This window comes from Lemur catta, chromosome 12 (assembly GCF_020740605.2).
Source record: "Lemur catta isolate mLemCat1 chromosome 12, mLemCat1.pri, whole genome shotgun sequence".
NCBI lineage: Eukaryota > Metazoa > Chordata > Mammalia > Primates > Lemuridae > Lemur > Lemur catta.
The window spans coordinates 47,535,505-47,551,800 of record NC_059139.1 but is presented as its reverse complement, the minus strand read 5'-3'; the positions used below and the strand labels follow the sequence as shown (position 1 = coordinate 47,551,800).

General features: G+C 39.5%; 1 pseudogene; it reads left to right on the top strand.

The window, feature by feature from the left end:
• The first annotated feature begins 7,990 nt into the window (after positions 1–7,990).
• On the top strand, positions 7,991–8,756 carry LOC123648549 (annotated as a pseudogene).
• The last annotated feature ends 7,540 nt before the right edge of the window (positions 8,757–16,296 follow it).

The window sequence follows — 16,296 nt, the reverse complement described above, 5'->3', positions numbered from 1 at the left end:
AATTTATTATGTTGTTTTCTTTTGTTTTTCTTTTTTTAGTTCAAACTACTTTCTAATTTTCCTTTTGATTTCTTTGATCATGGTTATTTAGTTTCTAAATATTTGGGGATTTTATTAATTTCAATTTTAATTTCATCATGGTCAGACAACATACCGTAATCCATTTGGGTGGTTCTCTTTCTAGCCTTAGGTATTTCCTCACATGCATGTGCGATCAGTACTTGACTGAAACTGTCTGGGTTTCTCAGTGTGTACAGAGAGCAATCTCTTCTCTGGTCCTCTGTCCTGCCAAAGCTCTAGTATGTTGTCCTTCTCAGATGCTTAGCTTTATCACCTCAGCTCAGGAAATCCACTAGACTCTGTCGGATTCCCCCTCCTCTCCACAGCCTGAAAACCCCTTCAAAGCAGTGATCTAGGGCAATCACAGGGCTCACCTGTTTTTTCCCCAACTTCTCTTATATCACTATTCTTCATTATCTGATCTCCCAATGTTTAAAAACTCTGTCATTTCATATATTTTGTCCTCTTTTATGTTCACTTCAAGCAGAAGGGTAACTCTAGTCCCAGCTTGGCCAGAAACAGAAGTCCCTGGGGGAACTAGCATCTTGATCCTCCTCTTGAAACTTTCCCTCATGCTTAGGGCCTAAGATCACAAAATGGCTGCTATATCACTAAGCATTATATGTACATTTAATACAGGATTTAATGCTAGTCATACCTGTCCATTTATTATAAATGTAAAATATTTTCCAAAAAGTTCCTCAGCAAATTTATATCTCATTGGCCATCATGAGGCCACTTGGCCATTCTTATCTACAAAAGAGTCTGGGAAAGCAGAAAACAGTGTTGCCATGGCTGGTTTATGTTTAAGTATGATTGGTCATTGGCATAGTGCCATTCCAAATGAACTGGAGAAGGAAGGGGTGGGGAATATAGGATATTGGATAGGTAACTAACAGGGTCTGCAACTGAGGCAACCAACAGGGTCCTCTTCAGAAAGTAAGAGCAGCTTATCTCTCCCACTGGGCCCCTTCCCCCTCCATATGATCCACCCGGACTTCTCTGACAATTGGCTGCTTTCCAACCTTTCCATGTCTGATAAGAGTTCCTGTGTCCTGAGGGCTGGGGATAACATTCTAATGTCCTCTAGGGACTACTTCTCACTTCAGGGAGGTCTTTGAAGCTCTAAAATATTAAACCAAGGAGAAACCATTAATTAAATTACTAATTGTTTAAGCCTCTGTATTCAGATTATCTGTCATTTGCTTCTAACTAAAGTGAAAATAGCAAATGGTTATACCATCCAAGTGAGATCTACTTCACTAACTTTAAAGGGCAACTCAGTACATGTCTTAAAGCACATCTAAGGACCCATTGTTGTATTTATTCTGCCTGGTTCACTCAGAGGTGATTGGAGAGAATAAAGATCTAGTTAGCCTCTAGCGTTCTTTCTAGCAGTCATGGCATAGCGGTGCAAAGTTTCAGGCCAATTGATGGAAAAGTTCACAAGGCTGCAAGCCTAACTTCTAGGCCGAGGAGGCATTTTCTTTGGCCAGGGAGGCATCTTTCCGTGCAAATCGTTGGTGGTTCAAGTTTGGGTCATTGGCAGTGCCTCAAGGCATTCAGGTGTTAACTTTACAGAGGAGGAAAAAGCAACTATTTTTATACCAACATTTTAAGTCCTAATATTAACTTTGGAGATGTCAGGGAAAAGGGAAAGTAGTTCTTATGTTTACCTAGTAAAGACAAACTTGACCTATTTCTCAATTTAGTCGGGTAAAAATACATTAAGTGGAGAATCAAATATTCTCTCTTTCCTGACTATTTAGACTAATTCGCCATGGGACTTTATATCTTGAAACAACTGGACATATTATCAGAAGAATTTACTGTTTAGGCAAATATGGCTTGAGAAAGACTTTGAAGTCTGCAGTGCCCTAAGAGTTGAGTGGTTAAAGGGTCTGATGATGGATTGGCTATGGAAGAGGATTAGGGGAGAGAGGACTAGCTTGGAAGATAGTAACTGCTAGAAGAGAGGAAGGATGAGATCAGAGGAGAACTGACAGGCACTCATTCATCATTTCTTCTTATATTAGTAAGGATGGGTTAAATTATGCTGCAATAACAAACAACCCTGAAATCTCAGAGGCTTAACATAGCAAAAGTTTATTTCTCTCTCATACATGTCTTATGTGTGTCAAGGCAGCTCTCTCGGGTAGTTGTCCTCTGTGTGGTGACTGAGTTATCCAGGCTGGTTCAAACCTTTGGGTCTTCCACGTTAGCATAAGGACTTCTCTGACTAAGTGGAGGAAGAAAAACCTGGAGAATCACACTGTCTCAGCCTGAATATAATGCATGTCATTCCATTGGCCATCATAACTAGTCACATGGCTCTGTGTAACTGCAAGGGGACTGCGAAGTGCAGTCTTCCCTATGCCTAGCATAGAGGAGAAAAGGACCAAGTATCGGTGAATATAGTGATAGAGAACATACTACTCTAACTCATAAGGCTTCTCTTAGGGAAGAATTCTGTGCCAGGTTGTACCTGGGTTTAGAATCTCTTTCCAGAGGGATTCAGGGGAATCTTATGGTTGAAAGAGGTGCTGAGACTTATTTTGAAGCTGCATTTACATAGCAAGAAATAAGCATTTATATAGATTGAATGTTTATTTCAGGCAGATTTGGGGGATGCTGGCAGAGGAGCAAAATCTTCCAATCCCACTTCTCTCCTCTCCCCTGCCTTGGCACTTACAGTGCCAGAGCTTCTTTATAAGTGCTGGGTGTGTGATACAGAGAGCACGTGCACATTTGGTACCAGCCAAAACCCCAATGGGCAGGCCACCAATGGGCTACCAGTGGCAGGGAGGCCTGGGAAGTAGTGGCAGGCACTCATGAAACACTGGCTTTCTACAGCGTGGTACCTCAGTCTAACCTGGTATCTTGTTCCAACCTCTGTTTCCTATAAACATCAGCCATTCTCACACCTTGCATCACAGTTACGTGTCTTCTCAGAAAAGGCAACCAGGAAAGCAAAATCAATAGATTATTGCAATGACTCTTGGAGCTCATCTCCTATTAGGAGTGAGACTGTGCGTTGTGTCTGAAAGCACAGGAGAGAGAAGAGTAAGTACGTATGCAGTTTTCTCAGTGGAAACATGACTGCTAAGCACTCAGCCCGATCAATGAGCTGGGAGGAGGGCAGACAGGAAGATGTGCAGTCAATGATTCACATCCCTTCCATGCTGGGGGCCTCTGATCATCTAGAAATCACATCATGCAAGGCCCAGGGAGAGTGAGAGTGCTACCATCCCAAACAGCCACGCTGGCCCTTCAGTGGGCATGACAGCTATATTCCAGTCTGCCATAAACAGTAGCCAGAAGCTGGCATCGTGCTTTGTGTCTTCTCAAGGCTCAGTCTGCCTTGCACACCAAACTATGCTATTTTACTGCCTAATGGAAATCAACAGCAAATAGATTGTCTTCAGTGTTTCCTATGCTAGTCCCCAGATACGCAGATCTTCCCTCCCCCTCTCTGCTAAGTCACCCAGGATAGCCTTCTCTGGGTATGATGCCCAGTCTTGATAAATGCCTCTTTAAATGGTCCTGTCTTAGTTTTATTCCCTTAGCTGATTCTCTGTTGTTCTGAAAACTAATCTGGCACGTAGATAATAATTAACAAGTTTTCTGCCTTGTCAATTAATTACTCAAGTGAATTAATTATAATTCTTTAGGCATACTGATCCAGCTATTTATCTATGCCCCCCATTTGATAAATTTCTTTAAAATACTGTATGGAAAATGTGCTATTGGAGGCATGGAAGATTTGGGGACGGGGGGTGGCGAAAAAGAGCTAGCAAAGACACCCAAGAGTTTCTGGGAAGGACACCAACAGTGACCACTGCAGGAGGTGACATTTAAGCTGAGATTGGAATGACAAGAAAAAGCTGGTCGTGCCAAATACAGAGGAAGAGTGGGCGTGGCAAGTGAGCTGGAAGGCAGGGGAGGGTGAGCTTGGTGCTGGGGCGAGTGCTGGTCACTGGGCCTGTGCCATGGGGGGTGGAGCAGAGAGAGTGGTTGACAGAGACCAGATCATGCAGAACTTCGTCAGCCAGGAGAGGTTTTCAGAAGACACTGGTGGTTTTAAACAGGTGCACATGAATGAATTCTGGGTTTTTCTTGTGTGGGCCCATCTTTGGCTTATGATTATCTTCCATGTATAGTGTGATGCTAATGTCAAACAAAAATTATGGGAGGCTGTTGTTTTGGACAGAGCTCCTGCACTAGCCCCCAACAGACCAGACCAAACCAAACGAAACCAGAATGGAGTCACTTATACTAAATGGCACATAATCAAACTGAAACTTTCAAGAACAGATCCCCAAACAGATCAGTTTTTCCTGAAAACAGGAGATTCCAGTCTACCTGAGTCAGCATAATAAGGACATCCCCTCTGCTTTGACCCTTACCAAAAAAATTAACCTGCAGTAACCTGACTTTGGCCAATCAGCTTTTTTTCTTGTTCTGTTTTTTGTTTTTTTTTTGCCCACCTTAGAAAACTCGTTGTTCTGACATTGCCCAGAGGGAGCTCTCATTCTCCTTTGTAGAATGAAGGCTTCCCCATTAACGAATAAGAGCCAGTTAGATCTATAAATATTTTTTTGCAATTTTGACACTAGTTTTTCCATCTAAGATCATAATATAAAGTTTCCTTTTTCAAGTAAATGTATTTAAGCAAACAGGGTTAGGCCTTATAACACTATTGAATAAATAAGACTCAGTATTGAGTAAATAATACAGCTAGAACTGTAAAGGTTGAAACACTGCCCTCAGGCAGAGAAAAATGGAATGATGTGCTTGGATCCCAAATTGCTTGGGATATCAGATGCCCAGTATCTTGCAAGCATTTGAGAAGGAATCAGGCTAGAGAAAAATGCAGAGATAGTACTACCCCATGGTGTTCTAAAACTGTGGTCCCCAAACGCCAGGCCTTGGGCCAGTACTAGTCCATGGAACTGGGCCGCACAGCAGGAGGTGAGCGGAAGGCAAGCAAGCAAAGAGTCATCTGTATTTACAGCCATTCCCCATCACTCACGTCACCACCTAACCTCTGCCTCCTGTCAGATCAGCAGCAGCATTGGATTCTCATAGGAGTGCCAACCCTAGTGTAAACTGCACATGTGAGGGATCTAGGTCGTGTGCTCATTATGAGAATCTGATGCCTGATAATCTGAGATGGAGCTGAGCTGGTGATGCTGGCACTGGGGAGCAGCTGCAAATACAGATTGCCATTAGCAGAGAGGTTTGATTACACAATAAATGTAATGTGCTTGAATCATCTTGAAATCATCCTCCTTGCGCCCCTCCTCCCCTGGGTCCATGGAAAAATCATCTTCCACGAAACTTGTCCCTGGTGCCAAAAAGGTTGGGGACCACTATTCTGAAAGACCCAAGGTGTCCATACAAAGTTAACACAGAACAGTCCTTACCTCCTGGGTCACCTGACTGGCCATCAGAAAGCATCAAGGTTTCCTGGTACCTTACACACACACCATTCAGAATGTTGCCCATTGCCTCTTTGTGACACCACACTTTAATTTACCTTTTAAGTTGCTCTTGATAATTATTTTAAACAGATTTCCCCAGAAGAAAATATTAAGGGACAGGGAGATGGGGACTCCCAGTGTAATTTCTCCTATGCATTATGCCCTGTTAAGGGTAGCCTTACAATTACAGAGCCATAACTCTGGCGATTTAATATCCATGGACACAGAAATAACATAACAAGAATTATATTTTGAATTCAATGCCAAGTTTTCTTGATTCTAAGGTCTATTTAAAAATCTACATTGCTGGCAATATCTGTATTCCTGAAATCCGATTGTGGTCTCACAACTGATATAAGAAAAATAATCCTACTAGGATATACAGAAACCTGGTTTTTTAAAATGTGCCTTGAAGTTATAATGTAAATTTATTAAGATGAGACTCTCAATCTCATTGCTAAAATGAATCATCAGCATCTGTTATTTCTATCATGTATGTGACAGAAAAGTGCTAATAATTCTTTCATGACCTGTCAACATCCTTGCAAATATTTACACTGGTAAAGATAGAGAGATGTTGATATATTAGTACCAAGGTAGCAAATTATTAAGTAAGACACTGCCTCAGTCTGTTCCTGCTGCTATAACAAAATACCTTAGGCTGAGTAGTTTATAAACAAAAGAAATTTATTTCTTACAATTCTTGGGGCTGGGAAATCCAAGATCCAGGTACCAGCAAATGTAGTGTCTGGTGAGGGCTCCTCTCTGCTTCAAAGATGATGCCTTGTTGCTGTGTTGCTGTGGAAGGGTAAAGGGCAAACAAGCTCTCTCAAGCCCTTTTATAAGGGCACTAATCCCATTTGTGACAGGGGAGCCCTCATGACCTAATCACTTCTCAAACGCCCCACGCTTAATACCATCATTTTGGTGGTGAGGTTCCAACATATGAATGTTTTGGAAGGACACAAACATTCAGACCATAGCAACAACCAATCAGAATTGCAGGTTTCTTTTGGAGATTATTTTTCACGGGACATGGTAAACATTTCTGAAGTCTTTAGGGTCTTACAAGATTCCTTTATTCAAATCATACCTCCAAGGACAGATTGGTTACAATTATACATCTTCATCCAAGCCTCCGTGTTGCATAGGAAAACAAGATAAAGGTTCTTGTGAGGATTAGTATTCTAATCCCTTCACAATTAGATTCCATTAACTGATTTATGGCAAATGATCCTCTCCCACTGAAGCTTCAGGGGAGAGAGACAGCTTCATCTTTTTATGAGTCTCTTTATGTTCGTTATGAGGACCTGCATCTTTAAAGCTGTGTTCTGAAATTTGATTCACTTTCAAAATAAGAATAAGGCCTGTAGAGCCCAATTTTATTTTATTTATTTTAATTTTTTAAAAATTTAGGGAATACAAGTGGATGGACACGTTTGAAGCTCTGACTCGGCGTGGGGGGGGCAAGGGCAATATACGTAACCTAAACTTTTGTACCCCCACAATATGCTGAAATAAGAATTTAAAAAAATCTTCCCCCTTTCTTAGTTTTCAGTGTCCATTACACCACTTTATGACCATATATATATCCATCACTTAGGTCCCACTTTTTTTCCCAAAAAATTCTTTAGTGTCCAAGAAATAGGGACAGGAATGAAAAGAACTTTACTTAAATACAATTACATAGGATTAAACATTAACCATTCATAGTACTGGTAACAAATGTGAAAAGATCCCAAAATCATAAGAACAGGTTAAACAAATCAAGGAGTCAGTGTGCTGTGAAACAAAAAGTAATTCAAAAGAATCTTTAGACTGAATGTGAAAAAGATTTAAACTCAAACTTTGATTATGGTACCAAAAGAAAAAGTACTGAATGAGTGTGTGCGTGTGTGTGTGTGTGTGTGTGTGTGTGTGTGTGTGTATAAAATTAACGTTTACTAAGGGAAAAGGGTTCATTTAATATAGTTTTCTTTTTTCCCAAAAAGTTGTTAAGAAGCCAATAATGTGTCTTCAAGTGACAAAGTCTCAGAACTAAAAGGACATGGTACTTCTGTCATCAAGGTACTATGTGCTAACATACTGGTCCTGGCCCTAAAAATGTACAGCCAGCTCTAGGCTTAGATAAGGGAAAATAAATCAATATGGCCTGAAGAAATTTTACAGACTATAGAAATATTTACCATAGCATTGAGTCAAATCACTGATTTTATTAGAATTATCTCAGGGCAAGGCATAGACTTTCTAATAATTTTTTAAATGAATATTCTTCAAGTAAAATAATGTACTGTGGAATCTTGGAGTCTAAAAGGCCTGAGGAGAATTCTCTTGCTAACTCAAGTATCCCCTCTATAAAGCTCCTGAGTGCTGTGATAAAGTCTACATAGACACTAATTGTTTATAAATTTCTAATAGAGAGAGGTTTCAGCCCCGCCCCCCCAACCATGTTTCAAAACCAGTATGACAACGATGTTACTGTTTGAAGCCCTCAGGGCAGGATTCATCAAATTGAATATGCAATGGAAGCTGTTAAACAAGGTTCAGCCACAGTTGGTCTGAAGTCAAAAACCCATGCTGTGTTGGTAGCATCGAAAAGGGCACAGTCAGAGCTTGCAGCTCATCAGGAAGAAATTGTCCATGTTGACAACCATATTGGTATCTCAATTGCAGGGCTTACTGCTGATGCTAGACTGTTGTGTAATTTTATGTGCCAGGAGTGTTTGGATTCCAGATTTGTATCTGACAGATCACTTCTTGTGTCTCATATCTCTAATCGGAAACAAGACCCAGATACCAACGCAATGATATGGCTGGAGACCATATGTTGTCAGGCTGCTTACTGCTGGTTGTGATGATATGGACCTTCCCATTTTCCAAACCTGCTAACTAGTTTGACACCCAAGCTATGTCCACTGGAGCCCGTTCTCAGTCAGCTCGTACCTACTTGAAGAGACATATTTGGGGAGCACAATTTAAATGAACTGGTTAAACATGGTCTGTGTGCCTTAAAAGAGACACTTCCTGCAGAGCAGGACCTAACTACAAAGAATGTTTTCATGAGAATTGTTGGTAAAGACTTGGAGTTTACAATCTATGATGATGATGTTTCCATTCCTGGAAGGTCTTGAAGAAAGACCACAGAGAAAGGCACAGCCTGCTCAACCTGCCAATGAACCTGAAGAAAAGGCTGATGAGCCAATGGAACATTAAGTGATAAGCCACTTTACGTGTGCATTTAAGAATGCAGGAGCACATACTGATGGCAATAATCTATACTGTGAACCAAAAGTTGCAGAGTAGTGGAAAGGTATGTTTTAAGAATCAGTGCAGATGTGAGTTGTTTCTAAGCAACCTCACTGATACCATATAATGGGGAGCATTTTTCTTTGAGAGAGTCTATGTAATCATTTTCTAGAAAGTATAGGTATCTGTAATAATGTTTTTATATGAAGAAAATAGTGTCTCTGCAGTTTTAAAGACAACTGTGAAATAAAATTATTTCATCTCCTGAAAAAAAAATAATAAATTTCTAATAGAATATATAGAGCAGCTGACCTTGCCTCCTCCTATGGGCTGGGGCTAGCAAGGATTCGGGGTTGCACAGCCCAGTGACTGAGGCCCTATAGGAGGAAAGTGGGGTGGGGCCAGGGCCCATGTTCAGCCCAGAGGGAGGGGGCCCTCATCCCTCCAGAGCCAATTCTCCCCTCCAGCGTCCATCCCCCTGGGTTAGCCAGCCTCAGTTTCTCCTCAGCAGGGCTTGGGACATCTCTTTCCCTACCTAGTCCCTACCTGAGTACCAACAGCTGCAGGATTTCAAAGACCTTCATCTCCCTTTGTCAACAAGAGACAGGGAATCTGCCCATGCACATAGTACACCACCACTACAGCCTACAAATAAGTAGCAATTGAGAAAACTACCACACTAAGAATATCTATAATCAAGGTATCTATCCAGAAACTGAACCCCCGTCAAAGTACCCACAAGCAAAGTGAAAGGTCCTTACCCAACATATGCTACAGGCACACCCTTAAGAGTTGGGGTGGGGGGGAGTGGTCCCATCAAGACAGATGAAAATCCAAAAACAAGAAGCAACAGATGAGAAGGAATTAGTGCAAGACCTCCAGAAGTATGAAAAATAAGAGTGAAAGGACCACCCCAAAACAGCACACTAGCTCTCTAGCAGTGGATTCCAACCAAAATGAAAATACTTAAATGACAGATAAAGATTTCCAAATATAGATTGTAAGGAAATTCAATGAGATCCAAAAGAAAATGGAAAACCAACTCAAAGAAACCAGAAAAATAATTCAGGAAATGAATAAAGAATCTACTAAAGAGATACATTTTAAAAAATCAAATAGAACTTCTGGAAATAAAATTCATTTAGGGAAATAAAAAACACAGTGGAAAGTTTTAAGAATAGACTATACCAAACAGAAGAAAGAATTTCAGAGCTTAAAGATAATTCTTTCAAATTAACTCAGTCAATCAAAAATAAAGAACAAAGAATCAAGAGGAACAAACAAAGTGTACAAGAAATATGAGATTATGTAAAATGGCCAAATATAAAAATCATAGGCCTCCCTGAGGATGAAGAAGAAAAAGAAAAAGGCCTGGAAAACCTATTTGAGGAAATAATTGAAGAAAACTTCCCTGGTCTTGTTAGAGATATAAACATCCAGATACAAGAAGCTCAATGAACACCTGGGAGAGTCACTGTAAAAAGGGAGTCACCAAGGCATGTAATCATCAGACTGGCCAAAGTCAATGTGAAGGAGGAACTCCTCCTATAAGCTGTGAGGTCAAAACATCAAGTAACTTACAAAGGAAAACCCATCAGACTAAGAGCAGACTTCTCAACAGAAATCTTACAAGCCAGCAAGGAATGGGGTCCATCTTTAGTCTCTTTAAACAGAATAACTGCTAGCCAAGAATTCTATATCCTGCAAAACTAAGTTTCATAAATGAAGGAGGAATAAAGTCTTTCCAAGATAAATAAATACTAAAGGAATTTGTCATCGCTAGACCTGACCTACAAGAAATGCTTAAAAATGTTCTATACATGGAACAGTTGATACCCACCAGTGTAAAAATACCTAAAAGTTAAAACTCATAGGTCTTATAAAACAGTAACACAAAGAAAAGAACAAAGCAAATAGGTAACAATCAAAATGATGACCAGAACAATATCTCACATATCAATACCAACATGGAATGTAAACGGCCTTAATACCCCACTTAAAAGATGTAGATTGGGCTGGGTGCAGTGGCTCATCTCTGTAATCCTAGCACTCTGGGAGGCCGAGGTGGGAGGATGACTTGATGTCAGGAGTTTGAGACCAGCCTGAGCAAAAACAAGATCCTGTCTCAACCAAAAATAGAAAAAATTAGCTGGGTGTGGTGGCATGCATCTGTAGTCTCAGCTAGCCAGCTATCCTAATGAGGTAGGAGGATCGCTTGAGCCTAGGAGTTTGAGGTTGCAGTGAGCTATGATGACTTCACTGCACTCTATCCAAGACAACAGAGACAGACACTGTCTCAAAAAAAAAAAGATATATTAATATATTGGCTAATTATATGTAAAAACACAACCCAACTACATGCTGTCTCTAAGAAATCCATTTCACTTGCAAAGATTCTCAGACTCAAATGAAGGGTTGGAAAAAAATATTCCATGCAAATGGAAACCAAAAGTGAGCAGGAGTTACTATTCTCATATTAGATAAAATAGACTTTATATCAACAATTGTTTTTAATAAGACAAAAATGGTCATTATATGATGATAAAGTCATCAATTTAACAAGAAGACATAATAATCCTAAATATATATGCACCTAACACAGGAGCTCTTAAATTCATAATGGAAATTCTACTAGATCTAAGGAAAAAAATAAATGGCAGCATCATAATAGCCAAGGACTTCAACACTCCAGTGACAGATCGTTGAGGCAGAAGATCAACAAAGAAATGCTGGGCTTAGATGGGACTTTAGAACAAATGGGCCTAACAGATATTACAGAACATTGTAACCAAAAACTGCAGAATCTACATTGTTCTCATCAACACATGGGACGTTTTCCAAGATAGATCATATGTTAGGCCACAAAACAAGTCTTATCAAATTTAGAAAAATCAAAATCATACCATGTATCTTCTCAGATGATATTCCACTATCTTCACAGTGGAATAAAACTAGAGATCAATTCCAAGAAGAAATCTCAAAACTACACAAATATATGGAAATTAAACAACCCGATGTTAAATAATACTTGGAATTATTGATGAAATCAAGATGGAAATAAAAAAAATTTTCAAATTGAACAACAAGGGCAACACAAGCTTCCAAAATCTATGGGATACAGAAAAAGCAGTGCTAAGGAGAAAGTTCACAGCCTTATATGCTTAGGTCAAAAAGACAGAAAGATCACAAATTAATAACCTAATGTCACACCTGAAGGAACTAGAAAAAGAACAACAAACCGAACCCAAAGCTAGAAGTAGGAAAGGAATAACAAAGCAAAGAGCAGAACTAAACAAAATGGAAACCAAAAATAAAACAAAAAAATAGGGTCAACAAAACAAAAAGTTGGTTATTGAAAAGATAAAATTGATAGACTACTAGCTAGATTAACCAGAAAAAGAAGAGAAAGGACTCAAATATGCTCCATCAGAAATGAAAAAGGAGACATTACAATTGATATCACAGAAATGCAAAATATCATACGTGACTACTGTGAAAACCTCTCTGCACATAAACTAGAAAACTTAGAGGAAATGGATAAATTCTTGGAAAGACACAATCTCCCAAGTCTGAATCAGGAGGAAAAAGAAATCATGAACAGACCAATAACAAGAAGCAAGGTTGAAACAGTAATAGAAAAAAAATCTCCCAATAAAAAATGTCCCAGGCCCAGATGAATTCACAGCCAAATTCTACCAGACCTATAAGGAAGAACTGGCACTCATTGTACTGAAACTGTTCTGTAACACTGAGAAGGAGGGAACCCTTTCTAACTCATGCTATGAAGCCAGTATTACTTTGATACCAAAGCCAGAAAAGGACACAACAAAAAAGGAAAACTACAGACCAATATCCCTTATGAACATATACACAAAAATCCTCAACAAAATATTATCAAACCGAATTCAACAGCACATCAAAAAGATAATCCACCATGACCAAGTGAGTTTCATCCCAGGGAATGCAATATGGTACAACATAAGCAAATCAATAAATGTGATTCACCACATAAACAAAAGTAAAAACAAAGACCATATGATCATCTCAATAGATGCAGAAAAAGCATTTGATAAAATTCAGCACTTCTTCATGATAAAAAAAAAACCTCAACAAACTAGGTATAGAAGGAACATACCTCAAAATAATAAAAACCATATATGACAAACCCACAGACAACATCGTACCAAATGGGGAAAAGTTGAAAGCATTCCTCCTAAGAACTGGAACAAGACAAGAGTGCCCACTGTCACCACTTCTCAGCATAATACTGGAAGTAATAGCCAAAGAAGTCAGGCAAGAGAAAAAAATGAAGGGCATCCAAATCATGAAAAAGGAGGTCAAATTATCCCTGTTTGCCAATAATATAATCTTATGCCTAGGAGGCAAGGGGAGAGGGGGAAAAAAAGTTTAAAAAAAACCAAAGGAAAAAAAAAAAAGAAATACTAAGGGCTGTGGAAAAAAAAAAAAAACAAGAAAAAAAAAACCAATAATCTTATATCTAGAAAATCCTGAAAACACCACCAAAAGACTCCTAGAATTGATAATTTTAGCAAAGCCTCAGGTTACAAAATCAATGTGCACAGATCCAAAGCATTTCTATATACCAATAACAGTCAAGCTGAGAGTCAAATTAAGAATACAATACCATTTACAAAAGTGGCAAAGAAAATGAAATATCTAGGAATATACTTAACCAAGGAGGTGAAAGATCTCTACCAGGAGAACTACAAAACACTGATTAAAGAAATCACAGATGACATAAACAAATGGAAAAACATCCCATGCTCATGGATTGGAAGAATCAATATTGTTAAAATGTCCGTACTGCCCCAAGTGATTTACAGATTCAACACAATTCCCATCCAAATTCCTATGTTGTTTTATACAGATCTAGGAAAAATAATCCTAAACTTCATATGGAACTAAAAAAGAGCCCAAATAACTAAAGCAATCTTAAGCAAAAAGAACAAATCTGGAGGTATCACATTACCTAACTTCAAATTATACTATAAGGCTGTAGCAACTAAATCAGCATGGGGTACTGGTATAAAGGTAGACACATAGACCAATGGAACAGGACAGAGAACCCAGTAATAAAACTATATAGCTACGACCAACTGATTTTTTTTTTTTTTTTTTTGAGACGGAGTCTCACTCTGTCACCCTGGCTAGAGTGCCATGACATCAGCATAGCTCACAGCAACCTCAAACTCCTGGGCTCAAGCGATTCTCCTGCCTCAGTCTCCCAAGTAGCTGGGACTACAGGTGTGTGCCACCACGCCCAGCTAATTTTTTTATTTTTAGTAGAGACAGGGTCTTGCTCTTGCTCAGGTTGGTCTCGAACTCCTGACCTCAAGTGATCCTCCTGCCTTGGCCTCCCAGAGTGCTAAGATTACAGGCGTGAGTCACCTCCCCATCCCCGGCACAAGACCAAGTGATTTTTTATAAAACAGACAAAAACATACACTGGGGAAGGATGCCCTGTTTAATGAATTGTGCTGGGAAAACTGGATAGCCACATGCAGAAGAATTAAACAGGACCCCTATCTCTTGCCACGTACAAAACTGAACTCAAAATGGATTAAAAACCTAAATGTAAGACCTGAAACCATAAAAATTCTGGAAGAAATCATAGGAAAAACTGTTCTAGACATCAGACTAGGCAAAGAATTTATGACTAAGGCCCCAAAGGCAAAAACAGCAACAACAAAAATAAAAAATGGGACTTAATTGAATTTACAAGTTTCTGCATAGCAAAGGAAATAAATAATCAACAGAGTAAATAGACAACCTATAGAATAGGAGAAAATATTCACAAACTATTACATCTGACAAAGGACTAATATCCAGAATCTATAAAGAACTCAAACAAATCAGAAAGAAAAAAACAACCCCATGAAAAAATGGGCAAAAGACATGAACAGAGTTTTTTCAAAAGAAGATATACAAATGGCCAGAAGACATGTGACAAAATGCTCGACATCACTAATCATCAGGGAAATGCAAATTAAAACCACAATGAGAGACCACCTTACCCCTATTTGAATGGCCATAATTTAAAAAATCAAAAAACAGTAGATGTTGATTGAATGCAGTGAAAAAGGAAAGCTTATAAACTATTGGTGGGACTGTAAATTAGTACAATCTCTATGGCAAACAGTATGGAGAGTCCTCAAATAACTAAAAGTAGATCTACCATTTGATCCTACAATCCCACTACTGGGTATTTACCCAAAGGAAAATAAGTCATTGTATCAAAAAGATACTTGCACCTGAATGCAAGTATTGCAGCACAATTCATAATTGCAAGGATATGGAATCAACCTAAGTGCCCATCAACTGACAAGTAGATAAGGAAAATGTGGTCTATATATGTATGTGTGTGTGTATACACCATGTATCAGCCATAAAAAGGAATGAAATGATGTCATTTGCAGCAACTTAGATGCAACTGGAGAACATTATCCTAAGTGAAGTATCTCAGGAATTGAAAAGCAAACACCACATGGTCTCATTAAGTAGGAACTAAACGATGGGTGCACATGATCATAAAGTGGTATAAATGACATTGGAAACTAAGAAGAGGGGAGGGTGGGAGCAGCATGAGGATAAAAACTTACCTATTGGGTACAATGCACACTCTTCTGGTGCTGGGCACACTAAAAGCTCTGGCGTCAGCATTATACAATTTATCCATATGACAAGAACACTTGTATCCACTAATATTTTGAAATAAAAATTACTTTTTTTTTTTTTTTGAGACAGAGTCTCGCTCTGTTGCCCGGGCTAGAGTGAGTGCCATGGCATCAGCCTAGCTCACAGCAACCTCAAACTCCTGGGCTTAAGCGATCCTACTGCCTCAGCCTCCCGAGTAGCTGGGACTACAGGCATGCGCCACCATGCCCAGCTAATTTTTTCTATATATGTTTTTAGTTGGCCAGATCATTTCTTTCTATTTTTTAGTGGAGACGGGGTCTCACTCTTGCTCAGGCCGGTCTCGAACTCCTGACCTTGAGTGATCCACCCGCCTTCGGCTTCCCAGAGTGCTAGGATTACAGGTGTGAGCCACCGCGCCCGGCCAAAAATTACTTTTTTAAAAAGAAAAAAAGTTAGGAGCTGAGGGAGAGTCATAAACAGCCAACCAGCAGGGGTGTTTCCTGCACCATGGAATGGTGGAGTGGGAGGTTCATATAGTGGTGGTGGTGGCAGATGGTTCTGTAGGACCCACAAAAGCACCCCACAAGGAAAAGAGCAGACTTCCAGGCATTTGCCTCTCAGGGGCACTGGTCACACATGCATCTCCTTCTTACTCAATACATTCCATACATATTTAATGACATTATATAATTTTAACACAGTGCAACAGATACAAGCAGGTTTAGAAACAGACACAATTTGCCAGACACAGTGGCTCACACTGTAATCCTAGCACTCTGGGAGGCTGCGGCAGGAGGATTGCTCAAGGTCAGGAGTTTGAGACAAGCCTGAACAAGAGCGAGACCCCGTC